This window comes from Trachypithecus francoisi, unplaced genomic scaffold (assembly GCF_009764315.1).
Source record: "Trachypithecus francoisi isolate TF-2019V2 unplaced genomic scaffold, Tfra_2.0 Lachesis_group17, whole genome shotgun sequence".
Lineage (NCBI taxonomy): Eukaryota > Metazoa > Chordata > Mammalia > Primates > Cercopithecidae > Trachypithecus > Trachypithecus francoisi.
The window spans coordinates 70,144,293-70,170,019 of NW_022681462.1; the positions used below are offsets into that span (position 1 = coordinate 70,144,293).

Here is a 25,727-nt window from a genome sequence, read left to right on the forward strand (position 1 = left end):
TGATGGGATGAGACACAGCACAAATTTCCTTATATGGCAAAAGGATAGCAGTCTTGAGTGGTGATGGGACCCTCCTCCAGTTTAATGATAAAAAACTAGTGACTCTGAACTTCTAACTCCTTGAACCTAGAGGGAAGAGTCCCTTAATTCAAGCAGATTAAGCTACGGTGACCCTTGGACTTTGTATTTACTTTTTGTGCGTTAGGAAGACAAAGAAACAGCAGAAGCATCAGGTGTTCCCAGGGCATTTAGTAGGATAAACATACTGAACAGACAAGAAACTGCACTGAAGTGTCAGTCATCCTTGGAATTGCAACTTACCTTCAGCAAAACAGCATCAAGTATCATTCAATTAATGCTGTTAACTTGAATTATATTGGCATTGTTTATATTTATTTTATATTTTTTTCATGTATAATTATAAAGGGACATTAAACATAAGCATTTTGTACCAAGTTTATGTTTAAGAAACATAATAGAAATAAGTCAACACAAGGATTCTGTGTATTTTTCTGTAAAACATGTCCATATATGACTTAAATGTGAGAATCTCTGACCTCTGACTAGAGCATTCATTACATATTAGGAATATTGGTCCATTCCACTATATGCTCTACTGTAGAGCAGGGCTCCCCAACCCTCAGGCCATAGACCAGTAGTGGTCCCTGGCCTATTAGGAATGGGGCCGCAGCAAGTGATCTATTACCACCTAAGCTCCGCCTCATTTCAGATCAGCAGTGGCATTCAGTTCTCTGAGAAGCGCGAACCCTATTGTGAACTGTGCATTTGAGGGATCTAGGTTGCATGCTCCTTACAATAATCTAATCCTTGATGATCTGAGGTGGAACAATTTCATCCTGAAACCATTCCCCCACCCCTGGTGGTAGAAAAAATGCCTTCCATGAAAATGATCCCTGGTGCCAAAAAGGTTGGGGACTGCTGCTGTAGAGGAAGAAAAATAATTTTTTCCTCAATTTTTGTAAGTTCTTAGTTAGAACAAACTCCTATAACAAAAGACAGGTAAATAAAAGAAAAACAGAAGTTTATTAACATGTATGTTTCATATGTATATGGGAGATGCCCAGGGAATGAGTAGTTCTCAAAGAGGTGGCTCTGAATTTCAGCTTACATGGCACCTTCCACAAAGAAAAATAAAATTTTAAAGAAGTGACAAGAAAAAAAAAAAAAGGACTGTGAGTCTCTAGAGGCAGCAAATTGGGAGAAAGTGAATAAATGGCAGAGAAAGGCAACTTAGTAAAGCTTGTTAATGCAGCTTCCTCTGGTGCCATCTCCAGGCCGGTAAGGGTCCAAAGTCGTCTTCAGTGGTTAACTCTTGTCCTCCCCGGTAGAGAGGGTGGGGCAGGCTACATCTGTCTTTGAAAATCCATGTCCTACTTTTAGGCAAATAGATGGAGGGCAGAGAGATTTCTTGCATCTGCTTCTTTGTAATTGCCTTCAGCTCAAAACAATCTGGAGGCCAAAGCAGCATGTTTCTGGGTGGCGATTTCTGGTCTCTCACAATACGAAAAAAAAAAAAATCCCTTGTTTTGTCAAAGCTAAATTATTCTAGTATGCTTCTGGATTAGATTTGCTGTAAGAGATGCTGACAACTGCCTTAGCTTTGTTGGTGCGAGGGGGGGCAATAAATATTTTATAGACATTTACTAACATCCCTCAATAAAACAAAACATGGCTAGTATAGCAGGTAAGCCTTTCACAGTCACAAAGTTGCAATACGCAGAAATGTCACTTTCTTTCTATATTCATCCATAAGTGTGCTTAGTGGTAGAACTCTTAATTCTGGCCAGCAATACAGTGGAAGAAATTAAAATGGCCAATTCAAAGTAACTCAGTTACTTGCAGATTTTTTTTTGTTTTTTTTTTGAGACAGAATCTTGCTCTGTCACCCAGGGTAGAGTGCAGTAGCACCATTTTGGCTCATTGCAGCCTCCGCCTCTTGGGTTCCAGGGATTCTTGTGCCTCAGCCTCCGCAGTAACTGGGACTACAGGCACACACTACCACGCCCAGCTAATTTTTTATAATTTTAGTAGAGACGGGGTTTCATGATGTTGGCCAGGCCGGTCTTGAACTCTTGGCCTCAAATGATCTGCCTGCCTTGGCCTCCCAAAGTGCTGGGATTACAGGCATGAGCCACCACACCAGGCCTACTTGCAGATTTTAAAATCTCTGTTGGGTAACCACTCAGTCAAATCTGGGACTCTTCCCCTCCCTGCTCACTTTCTCTGCTGTTCCTGGGGGTGTGCTAAGTTCTTAAGCTCTTGGGGAGGCTCATCCACCATGTGGCCAGGCTCTGTTCCCATTTACTTCCCATGACAGGAGTTTGTTTCTGCTGCCAGCCCTTACCTCCACCTCTGTCTTTGGGTTCATGCTCTGACTTTCGCTACAGATGTCTGTGGTCATTTCCATGGCCTTTAGTTTCAAGGTCTAGCATTTTGTTCCCTTTTTGGCCCAACCACAAGCTTTCTCTGGTCTCTGCCCCTCTTAGCATTTCTGTTTCCCTAGCTCCCAACTCCATCCCGGAGGGTTTCAAGAGCTCTTGCTTGCTTTTCTACCTGAGTGAGTATTTAGAACTGTCTGAAACGAACAAGCCTATTTGTAAAAATAATGGTGACACAGTTAAGCATAAGTATCTAACAAGAAACTACCTGCCCACAGCCTCTTGCAAAATCCCTAATTTACTTTGACAAAGTTGTGTGAAAGTTGGGGTCTTGATAGAAGAAAATAAAAAACCAGTATTGCTTCTGACAGTTCAAATACTGCTCTGGGAAAGCAGGAAGAATTGGATTCTCTTTTCTTAGATAAGGGAACAGAATGTCAAAGATAAGCTAGTGTTGCCTTGGGAAAAAACATTGGCTTTCAGGGTTTTTCTCTTCTGGGGGTCTGAGTGGCCTTTGAGGATTTGATACTAGGGGCCGAGCCAGTGTTGATTCTTGTGCCAGCGAGCTTTGTGTATAATGCATGCAGCTTCTAAAATGAAGAGCTGCCAAGTACTAACCGCCTCACACTGACTCAGTACCATCAGGGCCTGCTCAGTGTGTGGGCTGTATAGCTAAACTGCAGTTTCTAGGTGTTTTTCTTTTTTTTGTCTTGTTTTTCATTTTTTAAATGGGAATAAAAAGCTGACAGATACAGTTTCATCATAATTTCCCAATGCTCTTTCGCACCAGTTAAAGGAGAGTTTTGAATGGTGATGGGCTACATGTTTACATACACACAATTTTGAAAGTTAAAGTATCAGTTAAAAGGAGTTTTGCATGGATACAAACTTACCCCGTATAGGGGTGGCATTGAGGGTTGTTTTCTCCTCAGGCTGTCTTGATGGAAGAAAGCTAGTTGGAAAAGCTGAGTTGCTGTTTTGGCCTCTGACATTGATTTACTTTGTGACCTCAAGAAAGTCACCCTCTGGTATCTGTGTTTTAGATAAGTCAAGAACCTACCCTTGAAGTTGTACTGAGGGATAAAGCAGACTGTCTGAATGACTGGACTGGAGCTTCTCAGAAGGGCAGTGCAAATCTGAGTTTCTTGTGTACTGGCAAACCTGAGGTTGAAACGTCAGAGCTGGAAGGGGGCTCTTATCCCATCCAGCCCAGCTTTTGCATTTGGCAGATGAGGAACCCAGGGAAGGGAAAATGACTTACAAAGATCACATAGCCAATGAGTGTGGAGCTGGGGCTGTAACCCAGGCCTTATGATTACTGCGGAGTTATCCTTTTCCCCCAACATCTAATTATGAATAAAGAGTTTATTAAGTGGTTAACTGCAAGGCAAGATTGCTCACAGTACCCTCAATGACACTCCAGGCTCTGTGGCCTAGAGAACATAGAACAGAAGGAGGATTAAGGAAACTTCTCCAATAAATCAGGCAAAATTTGCTTTGAGTGTAAATTCTAATCAACGCTGTCATCTGTAGGAATGGGCCATGTCAGCAGCCCAGGGTTCCTACCTTCAAGTAGGAGGTAACCTCACACAGACACTTGACTTGGGAGGACAGGAGGAAGAAAGTATTGAATAAACAAAGCAGGATTGAGGGTAGGAGTAGAGGCCTTCTAGGGATGCTGAACTTGCGCACAGCGAACTTCCTAACAGCACTATCTGCCTCTTCCTCTACCCACCCCTAGGTTACTTTTATAGGGGAGGAAAGCAAATCTTATCCCTCTAGCCATCTTAGGTTCTCCCACTGAGGCCCTGTGAATTAGACTAACAAAAGCACTTTCACCAGAGAAACACAAACAGAAGTTTATTAGCATGTGTCACACATACACATGGAAGTACCCAAAGATGAGTAACTCAAAGGGATGGTTAGAACTTGGGCTTATATAACATCTGAACCAAAAAACCAATACTTTTGTAGAGAAGTGACAAGAGAAAGGAAAAGCACTTTGGACTTCATGGGGGAGAAAGTTGTGGGAAGATAAATGGGAAACTCATGGACGATAAGGGCTGGTTGGTCAAGTTTGTTCCTCTGTATCTAGCGTGTGGGATCTAGGATCTAGGGTAGTCTCAGGTGACTAAGAACTGTCCTGCCCTTCCTGGTAGAAAAAAGGAGAGCAGAGTTTTTCTTCTGTGCAATTCTTAATTATCATCAGCTCAGAATAATCCTTATGTCTGTTAAAGCAAACTAAATACGGCCTGAGAAGGACTCCGTACTTCTATATTTGAGTCCTTGTGGATGAACTGTGACCTAGCTGAATTGGTAGACGAGATTGAAAAGCTAACTAGGAGTATGTGCCTGTAACAGTCAGTGAGTCTTGGCCAATCCCAGCAGCCATACTTCAACCACTCATACACTGCTGAGTGTTCAAATTGTGTTTAAATAAGGCAAACGCCGAGCTGTAACCAGTCTGGCTGTTTCTGTGCCTCACTTCCTATTTCTATATGTCACTTTACTTTTTTCGTCTATAAATTTGTTCTGACCGCGAGGCACTCCTGGAGTCTCTCTGAATTGGCTGCCTGATTTGCGAATTGCTCATTGCTCAATTAAACTCCCTTAAATTTAATTCTGCTGAAGTTTTTTTTGTTTGTTTGTTTTTGTTTTTGTTTTTTTAACATGTCAAAGTGGCATATTTTGGGGTGGCATAATCTGCCACACCCTTCCTTCCTCCTGAAGAGTTTCTTTGAGGAATTCAACCACTACATTTGAAGCATGCAACTATGGGCCACCTAATTAGAAAAAGTTGTGCTGATTCAGGAAGTCCCAGTCCCCAGACTGAGTGACAGTAGATGGATGTGGGTAAAACGGTATCTTATTCTTGGCAGCTGAAAGTAAGTGAGAGGAAGGGGGTGTAGCCACATGTTATAGAAGGGCCTAAATTTAGGATTCACACAGTGTCTGAGCTGTGGACAGAGGTAAGGCGAGTGAGTGGGGATTCTACATACTTGGAATCTGTCCCTGAGAACTGATCTAGGCTTTTCTTTGAGTGATACCAATTTCCTGTCTTTTTTTCTGAGTAAACCTGACCATTTCAAGCTCATTGTCAGGATCAGAAACCCTGACAGATCGAGGAAGAGAAAGTGAAATGGAATAGAAAGGAGAATAGGGGTGGGAGAGCAGTAGGCACTGAGCGTGTCCAACTGGGTCCTGGTCTCAAGCGTTCATCTGTCTCACAACAGCCCTGGTCTTGTGGAACCAAAAGACAGAATAAGATCGTCCAGCAGAGACCAGGACCAGGGGTCTGGTTAGACCATAGATATTTGTTCAGGCAGAAATGAAGACCAGATAAGGTAGGGAAGGTGTGTGTGCATGACAGGTGTGGGTGGGGAGGCGAACCCAGAGAAAGGGGACCAAGCACCATGAGGGTTTGGAGCAGCCAGGAGGGGTTTATGGATCCATAGGACTTCAGCAAAAATAACAGACAAGCCAGTGGGTTCTAGGTGTCATGTTTTGGCATCTAGCTCAACTATGCGAGTCCTCGGAGCCACCACCAAATCCAGATAGACTTCTGATCTCAGAACACAATTCTGTCTACTCCCTTGGGCTTGGCTGTCAGACTCTGCCCAGTTTAGGTAGAAAAATCGGCCACAAGAGGGCAGTAGGAAGCCACTGACGCTGGCGGATCTGCAGAGGGCTGGGTGCTCTGGGATGGCCCAATAGGTTTAGATAGAAAATGACGGGGGCATAAAACATGACCACAGCACCCCTGAGTGCCCCTGGACACTGCTGCCTCAGACCCACCCTGGACATTCTGATTCTGTAGCCTGGGTAGGTGCTGGCAGTCTGAATTTTTAACACACAGCCCATGTGATATGGGAACTGCTCCCCGAAAGTATGCAGAATCTTCCATTCCACTCCCTTAAACCAAGATGACAAATAGGATTGTTAGGAGAATAGTACCTATTAAAATGTTTTATTAGAAACATAGATAATATGACAATGCATATATAAAATATATGCACATTTCAAAGAAGAATAAACACAGTGAATAGCTGTGCAAACACCTTTTAGGTTTAAAAAATAGAATGTTGCCAGCATCCCTGTGCACCCTTCCCATCTCACATCCCCTCTTCTCCCCATAGGTAACCTTGAGACTCTCCCGTGTGGATGCACGTGTGTAAAGGTTAGTGCCTTGTATGAACAACTTAAATACTCTTATCTCTTATGTTGATGAACATTTAGGTTTTTTGGTTTTTTGTTTGTTTCTTTTTTCCTGTTAGGGACAATGCTGCTATGGACCATCTTGCACCTGGAGAATTTTTCAAGCGATTTTCTAGGGTATATACCTAGGAGTAGAATTGCTGGGGTTTTGTGTATGCATGGTAAGCATTTGATCACATCGATATTAGGGAGATTTTTTGTTTGTCTGTTTTTTTTTTTTTTTTTTTGAGGCGGAGTCTCGCTCTGTCGCCCGGACTGGAGTGCAGTGGCCAGATCTCAGCTCACTGCAAGCTCCGCCTCCCGGGTTTCCGCCATTCTCCTGCCTCAGCCTCCCGAGTAGCTGGGACTACAGGCGCCCGCCACCTCGCCCGGCTAGTTTTTGTATTTTTAGTAGAGACGGGGTTTCACCGTATTAGCCAGGATGGTCTCGATCTCCCGACCTTGTGATCCGCCCGTCTCGGCCTCCCAAAGTGCTGGGATTACAGGCTTGAGCCACCTCGCCCGGCCTGTTTGTCTGTTTTTGAGACAAGGTCTCACTCTGTTGCCCAGGCTAGAGTGCAGTGGCATGATCATGGCTTACTGCAGCCTCCACCTCCCAGGCTCAATAAATCCTCTCACCTCAGCCTCCTGAATAGCTGGGACTACAGACATGTGCCACCACACCCAGCTAATTTTTGCATTTTTTTTGTAGAGATGGGGTTTCCCTATGTTGCCTAGGCTGGTCTTGAACTCCTGGACTCAAGCGATCCTCCAGCGTTGGCCTCCCAAAATGCTGGAATTATAGGCATGAGCACCTGGCTGGGACTTTTTAAAGAGTGTGAAAAGGCAAGCCACACACTGGGATAAGATCTTTGCAATATGTATAATTGATAAAGGACTAATATCCAGACTAGATAAAGAACTATAAATCAAATTTTTAAAAGGCAGAGAGCCCTGTAGGAAAATGGGCCAAAGTTGCAAGCACTTCACAAACAAGAAAATCCAGAAGTTCACTAAAAGTATTAAGAGATGCCCAATTTCACTGGTTATCAGGGAAATGCAAATTAAAGCCACAAGGAGATATCAGCACATAGTTTACAGATTGCTCAAAATTAAGAATTAGTCAATATCAAGTATTGTTGAGGCTATGGAATAATAGAAACTCTCAGTCATTGCAAAATGAATTGATATCATCACTTTGAGAAATACTGGTATCATCTAGCTAATCCTCTGTGGGAGCACAGGTTGGAGAATGCAATTGAATCTGGAAAGCAAATATTCAGTGCTGAAGTGGCACTGTGAAGGGAGCTTGCCCAGAGGTCTAAGGAAAGCTGTTGCCTTGGTGCAGCCATGGTCTAATATTGATGTGATCAAATGCTTACCATGCATACACAAAACCCTAGCAATTCTACTCCTAAGTATATGCCCTAGAAAATGTCTTGAAAAATTCTCCAGGTTCAAGACGGTCCATAGCAGCATTGTCCCTAACAGAAACAAACAAACAAAAAACCAAAAAACCTCCCAAGTACCTGCAGGGAGGCCTGGAGTGCTGTGGGTCAGCAGGACCAGTGGTCTGGAAGCAGAGCTAGGCACAGAGGCAGACAGTGAAGTTGGCCTGAACCCTGTGGGGCATCTTATCTCATCACAAAGTGCTCCAAAGAGGAATGGCTCCTACTTCACTCTCACTTCCCCAGTCTCATCTAAATTCTTCTTCTGGCCAACTCTGACAGAACATACAGGAAAGACGGTTCTGGGAGATATAGTTTCCACCTGTATAAGTTTTCTATTACTGCTGTAACAACACACAGACTTAGTGGCTTAAAAATGCAAATATATCATTTTGGGAGGCTGAGGCGGGCGGATCACGAGGTCAGAAGTTTCAAGACTAGTCTGGCCAACATAGTGAAATCCCGTCTACTAAAAATACAAAAATACAGAAAAAAAAAAAAAAAGAAGAAATTAGCCAGGTATGGTGGTGTGTGCCTGTAAGCCCAGCTACTTGGGAAGCTGAGGCAGGAGAATTTTGTGAACCCGGGAGGCGGAGGTTGCAGTGAGCCCAGATCACGCCATGACACTCCAGCCTGGGAGACAGTGCGAGACTCCATTTCAAAAAAATTAAAAAAAGGAAATGTATTAGCTTTTACAGTTCTGGAAATCAGAAGTTCAAAATGGGCTTCACTAGGCCAAAATCAAGGTATTGGCAGGGTTGGACTCCCTCTGGAGACTCTGGGGGAGAATCCATTTCTTGCCTTTTCCGTCTTCTAGAGACTGACTACATTCTTGGTTCAAGCCCCCTTCCTCCACCTGCAAAGTGCATTGGCTTCTGTTTCTGTAGTCACATCCACTTTCTGATTCTGATCCTCCTGGTTCTCTACTATAAGGACCCTTGTGATGATATCAAGCCCATCTGGATAATCCAGGATATCTATCCTCTCAAAGTCCTTAATCACATCTGCTAAATCCCTGTTGCAGTTTCCAGGGAATTGAATGTGGGCGTATTTGGGGTTGTTCTCCAGCCTAGCACATTATCAAACCAAGTTGACAACGGCACAGTCCATCCATCTTTCCCCATCACATGGGAGCCTTTCTCCCGGAATGTTTTTCAGTTTGCTCACATAGATTCTCACACAATGTATGGTCTCTTCCTTTGAGGGACAGGTTTTGTTGGCAATTTATAGATGCTGTGGTTCATACAATATTTCTGGACTTTCTTTGCTCTCTGCGCTCCTGCTGCTGTCTCATGTTTTGGTTCACCCACCCATATTCTAGAGTTGTGAGAATTCCTTTTCACCCAGTTTTGTTGAAGGTGACATCAATGTTCTTTCATCATTCTAGTTTCTATGTCTGTTTTATTATGATTTGGGGAGATTACATGCAATTATACCACTTCCAAATTCTTGACATCTGAATGATCTCTATTCTTGCCATAGTTTTGAACCAATGGATGGAGCAGCATTGTTTATATTAAAGTTGGAAAATAGGTGCTGCAGTAAAGATTAATGAAGGTTTTCAAAAGACCATTTCTGGGCTGGGCACAGTGCTCATACCTGTAATCTCAGCATTTTGGGAGGCCAAGGTGGGTGGGTCACTTGAGTCCAGGAGTTCAAGATGAGCCTGGCAACATGGCAAAACCCCATCTCTTTAAAAAATACAAAAATTAGCTGGGCGTGGTGGCACACATCTGTAGTCCCAGCTACTTGGGAGGCTGAGGTGGGAGGATTGCTTGAGCCTGGGAAGTCGAGGCTGCAATGAGCCAATATCATGCTACTTCACTCCAGCTTGGGTGACAGCAAGATCCTGTCTGAAAAACAAACAACAAAAAACCAAAACAACAACAAAACAAACAACAAAACAAACAAAACCCCTTTCTTGCGAAGGATTTCCTAGCCAGTCTCTTTCCAAACCATCCCCTAAAATATGACTTAGCATTAAACTTCAAAGCTGAGTAGTTGTTTATATTACTAGAAATAAAATTGGATATGAGGGTGATGTGACCAAGACATCCCTTCACTATGGTCAGAAATGAAATTGCAAAGGTTTAGGGTCAGGATGTTTTCCCAGTTGAAGTATCAGTTACAAAGACCTGTTTTTTAAAGATTCTCAAACAAAGTGGTTTGATTTCTTTTTGTTGTTGTTGTTGCTTTTTTTTTTTTTGAGATGGAGAGTCTCGTTCTGTCACTCAGGCTGGTGTGCAGTGGTACAATCTCGGCTCACTGCATCCTTTGCCTCCTGGGTTCAGTGATTCTCCTGCCTCAGCCTCCCAAGCAGCTGGGAATACAGGCACACACCACCATGCCCGGCTAATTTTTGTATCTTTAGTAGAGATGGGGTTTCACTGTGTTGACCAGGCTGATCTCGAACTCCTGACCACAAGTGATCCACCTACCTCGGTCTCCCACAGTGCTGGGATTAGAAGTACGAGCCACCGGGCCCGGCCTGCTTTGATTTTTTAATGGCCCTATAAGAGTTTGGCTTAACTTCGTTGTAAATGAGACTTCAGACTGTGAACCATGCTGAAGGAATCTCTTGGACCACCTACCTCGAAGCTTCTGCTTGCAACCACAGAACACGCACACACCACACCATTTGAAGTGTTTGCCTAGCATGTGACCATCTTTGTGATTATAATTTTCAAATATCTATTTCTGTACCCTTTTATGGAGAATTCAAATCTCTAGTAGAAAATCCTTTTCTAACAAAACCTTCCCATTGCATTTGAGCAACCCATAGACCACTTGGAGAGCTTTCAAAGACCAGACTTTGAGAACCTGTAATTTAGAGCATCAAAGGAATCATGAGGTCTTGAGTTGAGGAGGACCAAAAGGTACTTGGTACAATCTCCTCCCAAATTTAAAAATGAGTAAAGGAAGCAGGTTGTATTTATTTAGATATGAAAACCGACTTAAAGTGATTAACTGTGGAACCTAGATGCCAGAGGAGACCTCCCCTGCCATTTGGGGATTTGGGAAACTTTCTATTGGGACTCTGCTGGACTCCTGCATTCACAAATATTGTTTCACCTCCCTTCAATCTGGAAACTTGGACTCCTCAGAAATTTCTGTAACTGGTCTTTCTCTTAATCATCTCACAAAGCTAATGATGTTACAGAGAAGTCTCAGGGAGTTATATGAGAAGTCTCAGGGAGTTACATTCCACATTCTGCCACCTCCTGTGCTGCTCTCCTTTCTCCTCTTTTCCCTCCCCCACTTCCTAACCTCACCTCCACTCCTTCACAAGGGAGCACATGATCCTGTCTCCTTGATCTGTGTACCCTTTCTAGACGGTCTTGGCACCAGCTAAGATCCACCACCACCCTCCCCGCCCCCTCAGAGACTCACCTGCTCTAGTGGCCCTATTGAGAATTTTTCCAACAAGTATGAGACTCCTGTGAAGAGGGCATTATCTACTGGCCCCTGAAAGAAGAAAAATATATTCATCTCTTTATGTATATGGCAGACAAAAAGATAATCAAATCATGAAACTACATGAAAAGCTATTTAGTTTCTTCCTCCACAGAGGAAGATCCATATAGAAAAGCCCGGAGCATGCCCAGGAGGTGTCAAAAGGCTTCCCCTCCATAATTCCTTGCCTTAGAGGGTTCAGCAAATGTTAATTACCTTAATCTTATGCCTCTCTCAATGCTATTTAAGCAGCAGGAGTGATTTGCAAGGCAGTAGGGCCAGGAAGGGTCTGAAGTCCCCTGCCAGGGCAGGCATTAACCTTTCAGTTGTTGTATCATAGGGTGATCCAGGGAGAATGGAGAGGAGCAGAGAGAGTTTGAACAGTGAAGGTAGGAGGAGGAGGTTGGAGGCAGCCTTTAGGGGAGTTGAAAGTTATTCAGTTGGTGCAAAAGTAATTGTGGTGTTTGCCACTGAAAGTAACTATGTATTTCTATGTAGAAAGAGCTGGGCTGGAGTCTACAGAAGGCACACACAATGGAGAGCTCTGGCTTTAAGGTGGCCACAGGCAGAAACTGACAAAAGTGTTGCCAGAGGGATTCCAGGAATTCTGAGATGCTGAAGGGAGGTTGCGGGGCAGGGAGCACCTCAGGCTGATGTGGAGGTAGACAAATAAAGGCTAGTAAAGACACACGCCCATCTGAGAAAAGACGTGTCTTTGTAGGTTTGCAGGTAATATTAGATGAAACAAGATAGCTCAGCATTGACAGCAGATGCAAATGGTGGCAGCAAAGCAAGGCACTAGCTTCCAACCATTCTTAGAAGGAAATCTTATGCCAAAGCTGAAAATGTAAACTGGACTAAAGCAGAGCTATGCAGCGGGGATGGGGTGGGATAAAAATACAATCTGAGAACTGCTGGTTCAGAAGAAGACCCTTAGAGGCAGGTGCTTTGCTGGAGCGTTCCTGACCAAGATTCCCCATAGGTAAGGCTTCAGACTCATCAGAGTCTGAGAGACCAACTCAGGCTAGAGACCAAGTGCAGGAGTTGGAGGTCAACACCTCCGTCAACTACTCTTCTTAGTGAGAAAAAATGGACTGGACTCTTTACAGTTTTCTGTACTTAAGTACATGGCAAAGTAAGTTGTAATCAGAAACCTCTTAATTTATCATGAGAAAGCATGATCATCAGTCTGGAACTGTGATTCAAAGTCTGTATCTTCAACATTCTCTTTTCATATAGACATATGGAAGAACATAATCAGAAGGACTCAATTCAGGGGAAATTAAATAATGAAATCAAATTTTTAATCACATCAGCTAAAATATTCTGATATTTCTGTCTTCTAAATTAACAGACTCCAAATTTTGATGATAGTACACCCCGATCAGCAAACTACTGGGGCCCACATTGCCAGTATATGCATATTTATTTATGAATTATGTGTACCTTCTACTGACATTTGAATATTAAACATTAATCAAAATTAATTTAAAAATGGGCCAGATGTGGTGGCTTATGCCTGTAATCCCAGCACTTTGGGAGGCCAAGGCGGGTGGATCACCTGAGGTCAGGAGTTTGAGACCATTCTGACCAACGTAGTGAAACCCCATCTCTACTAAAAATACAAAAATTAGCTGGGCGTGGTGGTGGGTGCCTGTAATCCCAGCTACTTGGGAGCCTGAGGCAGGAGAATTGCTTGACTGGGAGGGGGAGGTTGCAGTGAGCCGAGATGGCACCATTGCACTCCAGCCTGGGTGACAGAGAGACCCCATCTCAAAAAAAAAAAAAAAAAAAGAAAAGAAAAGAAAAAAAAGTTCTAGTATTTTCTTGTTACAGTGGAATATTTCAACTATCATTTAATAAAAGAAATAGATTTTACATACATGAATTTCCTGTGTATGACTCTTTTGAATGGATATATGAAAACATTCTATAAAATGCATAAGATGTATGACAATTACTTTCCTTAGGTGTGCTATAATGAGATTATTACGGTAACTGTATGGTAACTATTGTCATTCCAATATGCAGAAACTCTGATTCCAAGCTCCTAACTTTCGTGTTTGCCCTTTGATCTTGTCTACCTTTGAAGAGCGTACTGCTTCCCTTCCTTGCATGGAAGTGCCATGATCATTAAAAATATTGAAGACATCAAAGAAGTAAGCAAGTCTGACTGTCTGTTTCATATCTGCAAAAGTTAGGACTAAATTCGTTTCTTATCTTGCAGAAACATAACTATGACTTCATTTCATAGTTCAAACATTCTTGACTTGATAGAACATTTCCCTTCAATGACCATCCCACCTCATCAAGAAACGATTGTTATTATTTGGATCAGTATCCATATTAACACATAATAAAGAAAATGGTTTGAATTGAACATATTGGCTGTGAGGTCATTCAGTTTTTACTATGTCACTAAGCACACTGTGTAGTTCAGCTGACTTGTAGAAAGTTTTTAACAGGCTTTTCTCAATGAAGAAAACTAGAAATTAAGTAACAGTCACTGGCACAAACTCCTTAAGCTGGGTAACCATTCCACAATGTTTTCCTGTCATTGGAACTATACCACCAGACCATATTCATACATGAAACTTAATCTCTTCATCATAGTTACTTATAATATAGTCCTTCCCAGTTGTATATGGCTCAGAGCTAGCTGTGTTTCATAGTGATTAAGTTGTTAAACACAATTTTTCCCCTTATACCAAGTTAGCAATATGTGTGTGTTCATCAAGTTGAAACAGACAACACTTTGTTAGCATTATAGACCAGTTAGAAAGGTGAGAGCCTGTACCAGAGCAGTAAGGGTAGGAATATAGAGAAATAAATACATCCAAGAAATATTAATGAGGCTAAGTTGAAGGAGAAGGATGAGGATATGGGGATGGAGGGGTAGAAAGAACATGTCAGAGACTGCTTTCAGGTTTCTGGCTTGCATACCTAGGTGGATGGTGACATTAGTAAATACTATGGAGAATATAGGAGAAAGATGAGGTTTGAAACAAAGTTGATGAGTTTACTTCTGCGCCATGTACTGAGTTTGAGGTTCTTGAATAGATTGATCATTCATCATGGTTTGCCTGAACCGTGCGGATTTATGCCTGCTGTCCTAGTTTAATCAGTAATTGCACCCTCTTTCCTCTCAAAAAGAAAACTACTTGACTGGCTTCGTTTGTTCTTGAGTTGGTCTCTTAGATCATTAGCCACTTCCTGAACATGTCAGGTTATGGAGTCATTAGAAAGTGGTACTAGAGGCTGGGTGCAGTGGCTCACACCTGTAATCCCAGCATTTTGGGAGGCCAAGGCGGGTGGATCATTAGCTCAGGAGTTTGAGACCAGCCTGACCCAAATGGTGAAACCCCCATCTACTAAAAACACAAAAATTAGCCGGGCGTGGTGGTGCACACCTGTAATCCAGGCTACTCAGGAGGCTGAGACAGGAGAATCGCTTGAACCCAGAAGGCAGAGGTTGCAGTGAGCTGAGATCATGCCACTGCACTCCAGCCTGGGTGACAAGAGCGAGACTCTGTCTAAAAAAAAAAAAAAGGCTGGGGCAGTGGCTCAAGCCTGTAATCCCAGCACTTTGGGAGGCCGAGACGGGCCGATCACGAGGTCAGGAGATGGAGACCATCCTGGCTAACACGGTGAAACCCCGTCTCTACTAAAAAATACAAAAAAACTAGCCGGGCGAGATGGCGGGCGCCTGTAGTCCCAGCTACTAGGGAGGCTGAGGCAGGAGAATGGATCTGAACCCGGGAGGCGGAGCTTGCAGTGAGATCGCACCACCGCTCTCCAGCCTGGGCGACAGAGCGAGACTCCGTCTCAAAAAAAAAAAAAAAAAAAACCAAAGTGGTAAGTGGTACTAGAGTTACCTTCTTGGCTACAGATTCATCTGAAATTTCCAAGCAAACATTTTTGATGCAATTTTTCACTGCCTTCTTAGCAATTATGTATACAGTTGTAGTGTGACTTACCTGATGTATTCATTTATATGTGGCAGCAAAGCACTGATGTTTAAATGAGAAATTCTCAGCATTCGCTTCTGTTAGTTCGCTGACTCAATATTCTTTTTTTTCAAATAATTGCTTTGACTTTAAACTTCTAAAACATTTCTCACCTGTAAATGCCACTTAAGTTCAGATGGTTTTATTGCATTTTTAGCCAGTACTTCTCTGCAACTAACACTATAGTTTTAGCACTTCATCTTCAATCTGGTTACAAAATTTATAGAGATTATACTTCAGACTAAAACTATATGAGGACCTTTGATTTTTGTTTCTTTGGAATCACTTCCATTGTTATCATCTGGTTTATCACTACTACCGCATTCAGCACACTTTACTGAATGTCCTTTATAGGACATATATATCTATGTATAGAAAACAGCATTTGGCAAGTGTATTGTTAGATTCTAGGAAACTGGCATTTTTTATATTTTCCAAATTTTCTACAATAATCATGTATTTCTTGAATCAGAAATTGTGATCGATTTCTTAAAAAAATACAGCCTGGAAAAGCTTATTTCACTACTTATCAATTAGGGTAAAAAATAGTACAAATTTAACTTCTTTAATTTAGTTAACAACATTAGCTATAAATTAAATAATAGGCTTGATTAAAAAGTAAAATGATAATGAAAATAGCAAGTTAAAATACCCAAATGCTGATTTTCTGAAAACTTTATGCATTGTTGGCTTCTCGTTGACCGCTCGTTCTCCCTCCCACGTCTAGCACACAGCTCACGCCTGCTGGGACTCAGCGCGCGAGTGTGACAGCAGGTGAACACGCCTCCTCCCTGTTTCATGGGATGGCTCCATAGACCACATGCTTGGATGTTGCAACAACGTCAAATTGCCATAAAAGTGTCTGAACAGTTACTCTCAATTTCCAACTTATCAGACAGTGCAGGCTAAAAGGGTTCTGCAGGACATCCGTTGATAGCGCTGACCTGTATGGATTTATGCTCCCTCATCCTGGGACAAGCACATCTTTACTAAATGTTCTTTTACCTGGCTGAATGTTTCTGAAACACTCAACCTCCTCCCGCTCCCACCACACCCCAAGGTTGCAGGAGTGGGGGGTATGAAGGAGAAGCTTGTGGTCTCACCTGCCCCGTCGGCTTCTTTCTCTTTCCTATACCTTCCTGGGACTAAATAGACTTTCCTCTCACCTCTTTTTATTTCCTATATAGACTTTTGTGGTCCTGTCTGGATTCTCATATATTAAAGCAGGAGATCAAAGCATTTGGAAGAACTTTTTCTCTGTGAATAATGCCTAGTTTTCAAGTTTAGTGTTTTGCTACAACATCCTATCCTATCCTGAATAACTGTTAGCCAAAATACAATTTTTTCCACTTTGCATTTCTACTGTAACAATACAAGAGACAGATGATGAGGGGGAAGAAAACGTACCCCCAAGAACGTAAAAAGAAAAGTACATTGACATTTTTTCGGGTCCTTTCTTTAGAGGGCTCTATCAGTTGATTTCTACAGAAGGTTGTGCAGGGCACTCCATGACTCGCAGTGTGCCTGAATGCTGTACCAGCACTAGCTGTGCAATGTGGTGGCTGGTTCTCCGAGGACTCTCCGAGGACTGTGTCTGGGTTGTCCGTCATGATCAGTGTTTCCCTCATTAAGGCTCCAGCTACAGTAGTTCTGGGCTTTGCTCTTTAATCTTTTCCTGCCCGTTGCCACCAGGGACACTCTCACCTACCACAGGAAGTCTCCAATTCATAAATGGTCTATGTTCTGAACGTCTGTAAGTGTAGCACTTGAAACCCAGAACTCATTTTTCTTCAAACAGAATGTTATAAGTGTGTGTTGGGTCTCCAGGTCAACCCACAAAGGCCCATTCAATTTCTACTGCAGGTAATGAATTTTCCCTTTGCTCCTTTTATATATCATAGAAATATGGAATGTCAGAGCTGGAATAGAATTTAGAACATCATGCTACACAGTGGTAACAGGGTTGTCTTCCACTGTATTCTATTACAAGTGCCCCACGTGCCATCTACGTGAGACATTAGGGAGGGTCCTGTGGTCTAGCCTGGAAACCCAGTCACCTTTTACAACATTGTAAATCAAATAGTCATGAACAGAAATAGTCTTCCACAGAGAACTTCATCTTAGCTACTTTTCTTTATGCATTTGAAGCATAAAGAAAAAAAAAACTGCAAGGAGCAGGTTTTTATCAATGAGGTCTCTCCATCTATGTGCAGGCATGGCCAATACTTACGCACCTAAAATCAATATCATCACGGGAGCCACCATTAAGAAAACCAAAGGGCTCAGGTGTGGGAGTAGAGGTGAGAAGGGACCCCTCTTGGCTTTTATTGAGTCAAGCATACTTCCATCCCAGGGGATCTGTTTCCTGTCCTTTCTGTCTGAGATGCTTTTGTCCGGGCATCCCTACAGTACATTCTCAGTTCATCTGCTTTGTGCTCAAGAATTACTGCTCAGTGAGGCCCTTAATGACTGCTCTATCCAAACCAGCACCTCCTGGCACTCCTGCTCTCCTGCCTTTTTTTAACTTTTCCCTGTAGCACTGTTCATTTGCTTACTCATTGAATTTCTGGCCTGCCATTCCACGCCTCCTGCAACCCCCATGTAAGTTTCATGAGGGTAGGATTTTGTCTCTCGTTTGCTGTCACTCCATTAGTGGCTAGAACATTGTCTATGTGGCACATAGCAGGAGCTCTGGAAATATATTTTTGAGTGAAAGAATGAGGTGAGTAAGCACTACGCTAGGTGTTCTATATATGTTAGTTTATTTAATACTCAACACACTTCTGTGAGGTTTGTTTTTTTGTTTGTTTTTTTTCAGATGAGGGACATAAGAGGGACATAGCACTCTCAGGTTTTTTTGTTTCATTGTGTTTTGTGTTTTTAGAGATGGGGGGTCTCACTCTGTTACTCAGGCTGGAGTACAGTGACTTGATCATAGCTCAAGCTGGTAGCTCATCACTGCAGCCTCAGACTCTTGAGCTTAAGTGGTCCTCCTGCTCAGCCTCTGGCCTCCCAAAGAGGTGGGATTACATGTGTGAGCCACCATACCCAACCAGCACCCTTGGTTTAAAAAGCAACTTTCAGGCCACACACAGTGGCTCACACCTGTAATCCCAGCACTTTGGGAAACTGAGGTGAGTGGATCGCTTGAAGTCAGGAGTTCGAGACCAGCCTGGCCACTGTGGCAAAACCCCATCTCTACTAAAAATAACAAAAATTAGCATGGCGTGGTGGTGCCTGTAATCTCAGCTACTCAGGAGGGTGAAGCAGGAGAGTTGCTTGAACCCAGGAGATGGAAGTTGCAGTGAGCTGAGATCGTGCCACTGCACACCAGCCTGGGAGAAAGAGCGAGACTCTATCTCAAATAAAAATAAAAGCCACTTTAGCAATACCATTTTGTGACTTATATATACATTTTATCTGTTTATAAGTGTTACTATTGTTGAATCTCAAGAAAATCTTAAATTCTCTAGAGAAGAAATTTGAATTTTAAAAATGCTCTTTGGATTTAGTTTAGGGGAAAGACTGGCACTCTAAAGTGGGTTGTCTTTAAAGAAGTATCTTGAGGGCAACTTTTAGTCAACTTGATTCAACTGTAGTCAGTAAATCTCAAATGGATAATCAGTACATGCTGGTGTAGGGAGAATTTACGGTCCTTGTCTTCAAAGGCCTTGTGAAGGCCTCATCTCTTCATACTGGGAAAATAACACATAATCACTTTTCATTCATCCATTCATTCATTTATCAAGCATGACTTGTGCCCTCAAGGAATTCTATTCCAGAAAGAGAGACAGCTTTGTTTAAAAAAACAAAACAAAAACCAGAAAGAAAGAAAAGAAAAGAAGAAACAAAACTATGATGACATGGTAGGTGACAGTAACAGAGGATTCTGTATAAAATGCTGTGAGGGCTGTAAATCATAACCCAAGATGAAAAGGTTTATCATCCTTTTCATCTTGGGTTATGATCAGGGTTGCATGTAAAATCCTTTGAGTCTTCCTGAGGTTACTTTCTTAAATATAGCATGGTTAGGCAAACTTGGCACATCCCTACAATGAGCTACACACATCAGACCACAAAGGCTGGAGCCCATATAAATATATGAAAAGCAGATCTTCACCAGCGGGCCTAAAGTGAGCATTCACAGATATGTATCAGAAGGGGATTCATAGCCATGCTCTGTGAGACAGCAGAAACGATAACAACTTTGAAATCAGATGGAAAATTGGACTTAAAAATGCTTCTCATTTAGTTGCATAATCTTGGACACAGTACTTGCTAGCTCAGAGCCTCTCCAGCTTACAGCATTGCTATGAAGCAAGCCTCCAGCAGAGGCTGATATCTAGCATGTGCCCCATAAATGTCATATAACAATAAGAGGCCTTGATCTGCTAGCTTTGGGGTAAACTTTACATATATTATTTAATTAACAAAACAACCTTCTCAGTATAATTGTTCATATTTTGCAGATGAAAAGGCTGAGGGTTAGAGAAATCACATGGCTATTAAGTGGTTTAGCTGAAATTCACTCCATTTTTATCCTCTTCCAAAGTTAGTGCTCTTAAGAATTACATAAATGATTATATATTAAGTTCATTTTATTCTCCCTATAAGCTGCTTATAAAATACAATAATATAAGATAAAAATATGTGTGCACGAACCTATATTTATCAGTAAGTACTGGGGTATAAAATTGTCTTTCCCTCTTTAAGCCTTAATGTTCATTGACGTAACAATGCGTCACGATTTTATTTCTTGACAGTAGATGGCGCTGGTGATTGCCAAAAGAGACAGATTTTCCCACACCCCTCTCCTTTCCTTAGCCATTGAAAAACAAAGAGCAGGTGAAAAAAAAAAAGCAAAAATTTTCATTGTAATGAAGGGTTGAAATTAAAAATTTGGAACTGTCATGTGATTAAGCAGAATGTGTAAATGATCCACACACATTTTATTTGGAACTCTAGGGAAAATCTCCTGAGCTATTTGTAAAATTTCATTCTCAGGATTAAAACAAAATATAGTAAAATTTGATTATCCAGACAAACGATGGATTTGTCTATTAGACAGATTTTATTTCTGCACCTTAATTTTAGCAAGAGATGAATATTAAGATAACTATGAATTTAATTGACAAAAAACTCACATATATCTGACTTCCAGAGTCCTGAAGGTGGTATAGAGGAGTATGGTGGGGAAGATAAAAACAAAACAAATTATTATGTGACCTTTGAGTACATCACTTAATGTCTCAGGACAGAAATTTTCTCATTTGTAAAACTGAAATATTTCTTGCGTAACTGATATGACAGTTGCAAGGATCAAATACAGTAAAGTAGTATAAATACCTTGAGAATTGTCATGTTCTTTCCAAATATGCCTTTTTTAATCTTTACCATACAATCAACCCAACCTCTTATTGGTAAAATCATAACACGAGGAAAACTGGAATTCAGAATAAAATACTTGAGCATTAAATTTCCTCATTGGTCCAAAAGCACTTTAATAGGCTTTGGTGAATTAGATTCATGCAAGAAAAGGGACTAATGTATTTTCAACCGTAAAAGGAGTGTTTAGCTTAATAATCAGCTACCCAGAAAATGAAACAGAAAAACACCTGAATCCAAAGCACTGAAGTGAATCGAAGCGGCCTCCACCGTCCTCCCCTAACTGTCCGCACTGCCTGTCCTCTGTGGGAGTGTCCTTGTGTGTGTGCATGGAGGTTGTGGATGCACATGTCTAGGGTTACAGATGCTCTACAGACTTAACTCAGTATAGTGAAGCTGCAGAGATGGTCATAGCCCTAAAGAAGCCTATCTAGGAGCTTTCCTTTGGGTTTTATGAGAGACATAAACATTTATTCCGCTCTTCTTTTAACAAAAGCCTCCCAAATATTTGCTGACGATGTCGAGTATTGCCATTTCTGCTTCCAAAGCTCTCAGCCTCTCACAGCACCTGTTGCTGCTGCCCCAAGAGCAGAACACACCCTCCACACCAGCAGCCCTGGGCCAGCTTTGGCTTCTCGGTAATGCACTTCCATGCTCCACGATGTGCTCTGGGCTTTGGGGACCTAAAACATCGCAGCCATGGCATAACAGAGATGGGTCAGCTTTTAAAAGCATAGTGGGCAGATTCTAGAACCCTGACCCTGTCTCCTCCTGTTACAGGTTCTGTTGGCCTCTGGAGATTCAGAGAAGTCCTTCCTCAGAAAGGAACCTCTGCCTGGCCTTCAGCAGGGCCACCATCATGTGCGATATTCACTTAGAGCCTTATCACATTTGTGGCTGTAGAGGTGTCTGCGTGATTTGTTTAATTTAGGCCACTAGACTGCAAGCTCAGTGGGGATGGGGGATAAGTCTGATTTTTTTTTTTTTTTCTAATACTGTGTCCCCATGCTGGGCACAGACCTAGCACAGAGTACGTGCTTGGCAAAGGGTTTTTCAATGAATGAATGACTGGCTGTAGTCTTCTTGGGAAAGGGCTGGCAGGCATGAAAGTGTTAAAGCAACCACTAAGTGTCCAGGCTGACCAGCCTTCTCCTTACCTCCCAGGCCTTTCAAACAGAACCTGGGGAGGACAGACCGGCAGAGGAGGGAGGGGGTTTCTAGCTGAGAGAGACTGTAGCTGTAGGCCTGTGGCCCACCCCTCTTCAAGCTCTGCAGAGCCGTTCCTGCGAAACCAGCCCCCACAAGTGAGTATCTGCAGCCCCCTCCCTCCTCTTTCCCTTATTGCTCCCTGTGGGGATGGGGCTGGCACGGAGCTTGATCCTAAGTAAAAGTCTGTTCTAACAGGAAGCAAATAATGTTCCTCCCCTGACGGAGGTGTTTCCTTCTCAAAGAAGTTACAAAGGGCTCTTTTCAGAGAGAAGGGGGCCGGGAATAGTGTGTGGCCTCACTGCTGTCTGCCTTGGGTGGAGCCAGCATGTTCTGGAATCTGGGGGCTTCCTCTTCTAAAGAGGCACCGGGCCATGCACTGAAATGGGGTGGCCCAGCCTCTGGGAGCCCAGTCCCTTTACCTGCTTGATACAAGCATCCTCTGGAAGTCCACAGGGTCATTGCCAAGGCCCCTGTTTTCTTTTCTTGGCTTCCAGGACGCCGCAGTCTGTGTTCTTCCTCCCGCCCTGCAGTTCCCTAGCTGGATTCTCTTCCTCGTTGTGATCTCTTCATTCCTGGTTCCCCAGCACTCTGTCCTGAGCCCCCTTCTCAAACTACACTCTCGTCTGAGTGAGCATATTCACTTTCATGGCTATACGTTTCCTCCCTGTCCTGAGGAATCCCACACATTTAGTTCCAGCGCCCGCCTTGCCCCCAACTCATCCAGGTCCTTACATCCCCCTGCAGACTCTGTCTCCACTCCACCTCAGTGTTTCCCACTCACTAGATCTAAAGCTAAACTCTTGATCCTGACTCCTCCTCCCGCCAGCTTGCCTTTCTCTTCATCTTCCCCGTCTCAGAAAACGGCTCAGTCCCGAACCGTCTCTTTCCTTCACACCCCACATGTAAACCACAGCAAGGCTTCTCAGCTCCACCTTCCCTCATCTTTCTTCTTCCCACCACCACTACTCAAACGCCCTCAGCCTGGGGAGATCAGAGCCATACTACTGGCTCCTGGACCTCTGCAAGAGTCTCTGATCTTTCTGCTTCCACTCCTATCCTGCTACAGACGATTCTCCTGACAGCAGCGGGGGTGATCTTTTCAACTACCAGTCGCCTTGCTTAAAATCAGCTGGGGCTACCCTCACATGCAGCATGACACTCAGACTCCACACGACAATCTAACCAGCCTCACTGGCTGTGGTCCTGGCTTGTCCTTCTGACTTAGCTTCTGTCTCAGCTCGGGCCACACTGGCCTTCTTGGTATTCGTCAGCCCCTCAGCTTGTCACCACCCAGCCTTTGCACTGTGTCCTCTCTCTGGAGTTCTTTCCCTCAGTCTTCAGGTCACCTTGCTCTCCAGCTTTCTGGAGAGACTTAAAAGCCATATCCACGGAGAGGCTGAGTTTGGCCACCTACCTAAGGTAGCCTCTCATCACTCTCCATCCCTCTGTTTGGCTTTGCTTTTGATTGAGCACTTATTGCTATTTGTGTTCAGTTCTTAGATGAGAGCACAGGAAACTCTGGTGGGTTTAAGTAGAAGAAGGAATGTTTGGGAAGGTTTAGTGGTTTATAGCCAAGAAAAGTGCATGCATTGCACCAATTGGTGGGATCTCTGCTGCCCTAGCTGCCACTGGTTATATCACCAATGCTACTGTCCCAGACACTAACACGGCTGCAACCTGCTGTCACTAGCACCCCTGGAATCCCCATCCCTCTGCAGCTGCTGCCGTCACCTATGAGGGCTTTCTGCAGTCTCTTTGTCCTTGAGTCATTGGTTCCTAACTCAGATTGTGGGCCAGTGTGTCTGGCTGGTGGAGCCTTGGCCACAGGCCTTGGCTCCTTCTACAAGGGAGGCTAATAAAACCACTATCAGGCATTTTTGATTGCTATATAATGGACCATGGGCTCTGCTTATCCACCAGATTCTATGAGGTAGGGAATCTCAGACATAAGATGGAGGTTCAGATTCTGGGTAACCAAAAAACAACGATAAGCATGCTGTCGACTAGCTGGCTTTCTAGTATACGTTTATGTGTTTATGTGTCTATTGTCTTGCTACTCCATTAGAATGAAAGCTAGATGAGGTCAGGCACTTTGTCCTTTTCCCTCTGTATTCCCAGAATCTAAAACAGTGGCTGCACAGAAGTGACCCTTGATAACTACTGGATGAATATCAGATACTGTATTGAAAGTATTGGCAATTAGAAAGATTAAACAGTCTCATTGTTGCTACCATTCCTTCTTTAGGTGGCTGATGCTCCTGTCCTTCTTCTGGTCTGATTGCTCCCTCTCCTGACCCCTAAGGCAAAAGCCAGCCAACTTGGCAGATATAGTTTGCCAGTAAAAGAGACAAGTAGAACAAGGTCAGGTGCTCCATGCCAGGAAAGGAAGCCAGTTAGTGACAAAGGAGACTCCCAGGGGACTTCAGGGAGGGAAGACATCACTACTGAAGGGCACAGGGCCAGGGCATGTGCAAATTATATTGTTGAGACAGTGAGAATGCCCTACCTTGCCTGTCACTTCTTTGAGGAGAAGAGAGTAGAGTCGCAGGAATGAAGGCTCCTTTTAACCATCCTGTGCCTTCAGACTCAGGGAGTCCGATGGAGGTGGCGGTGTTGGGGAAGGGAGTACAGTGGCTGGAGAGCTGGGGTCAGTAAACAGAGGGCATGGTGGAAAAAGTTCCCATTCTACCTCCTTAAGTTTCAGAAACTTGTTGTTTTCCAAGCCCGGTGACTGCCTCTGACATGTAGCCTGCAGGGATGGAAGGTGTCTGAGTGTGTGTGTGTGTGTGTGTGTAGGGTTGGGAGGAGAGCAAGTGAAAAGAATGAAAGCATGCCAGGCTAGGTAGGGAGGAGGAGAAGACACTCTTGCACTGCGAGGGAGTCACAGTGCTGTCCCGTTACTGCTCCAGGCTCTACTTCAAATGCTCAGTAGTTTTATCCTCTCTCTTTTAACATTCAGCCTTTAAGTATTTTGAACATGCATGTCATTGGGGATGGGAATGGCTGTCATGGCTGTCTTGCTGCAGGTCTGGATGCGTTATATGTAGCAGGTGCATTATAAGAGCTCAGGCCACTTGCCCAGCCATCCTTACTGTCCTGGATGAGGGATCAGAGATACGGGGTTAATGCTCTGCTGGGATCTAGGCCTCCTGACCAGCTGGTCCCTCTATCCATTCTCCACCCCTTGCCCAGCCTTACCCTTCCCCCACTAGAGTATAGGCATCATAGGAAAGGAAAATCCTGTGTAGTTCCCAGCACCCTTCTCCCATCCCAGCTAGCCATTGACCACCTGGATTCCCAGCGGATCCCGGCAGGACTGGGGAGCAGGGACAGCTGGGATGTCCTATTTGGAGTCTTTAAGAAAAAGGACATGGGTTTGTGGAACGCTAGCCATGGGGCTCGGGGAGAATCAGATGCAACCTTATTTTCTTTTAATGGGAAAGAGAGAAGAATTGAGGGTGAAAAGCAGTGTCTGGGCGGGACAGTCTGCAGAGGAGGGATGAGTGGAGGAAGGAGAAAAGGAGTGGGGAGTGAGGAAGGAAAAGCAAAGAAGAGGACACATTGCAGGGAGACTCAGACTGAACATGATGTTGGGGAAATGCTGAACATTATATTTATAGATTCTAGAGAAC

At 43.4% G+C, this 25,727-nt stretch overlaps 1 long non-coding RNA gene across 1 annotated transcript in view; it reads left to right on the forward strand.

The window, feature by feature from the left end:
- LOC117062452 overlaps positions 1-25,727 on the forward strand; it is a 60,962-nt gene that overhangs the window by 27,938 nt on the left and 7,297 nt on the right. Inside the window, exon 2 of the long non-coding RNA XR_004428381.1 lies at positions 6,536-6,576. This is a non-coding gene — a long non-coding RNA (uncharacterized LOC117062452). The remainder of the gene's footprint in view (positions 1-6,535; positions 6,577-25,727) is intronic.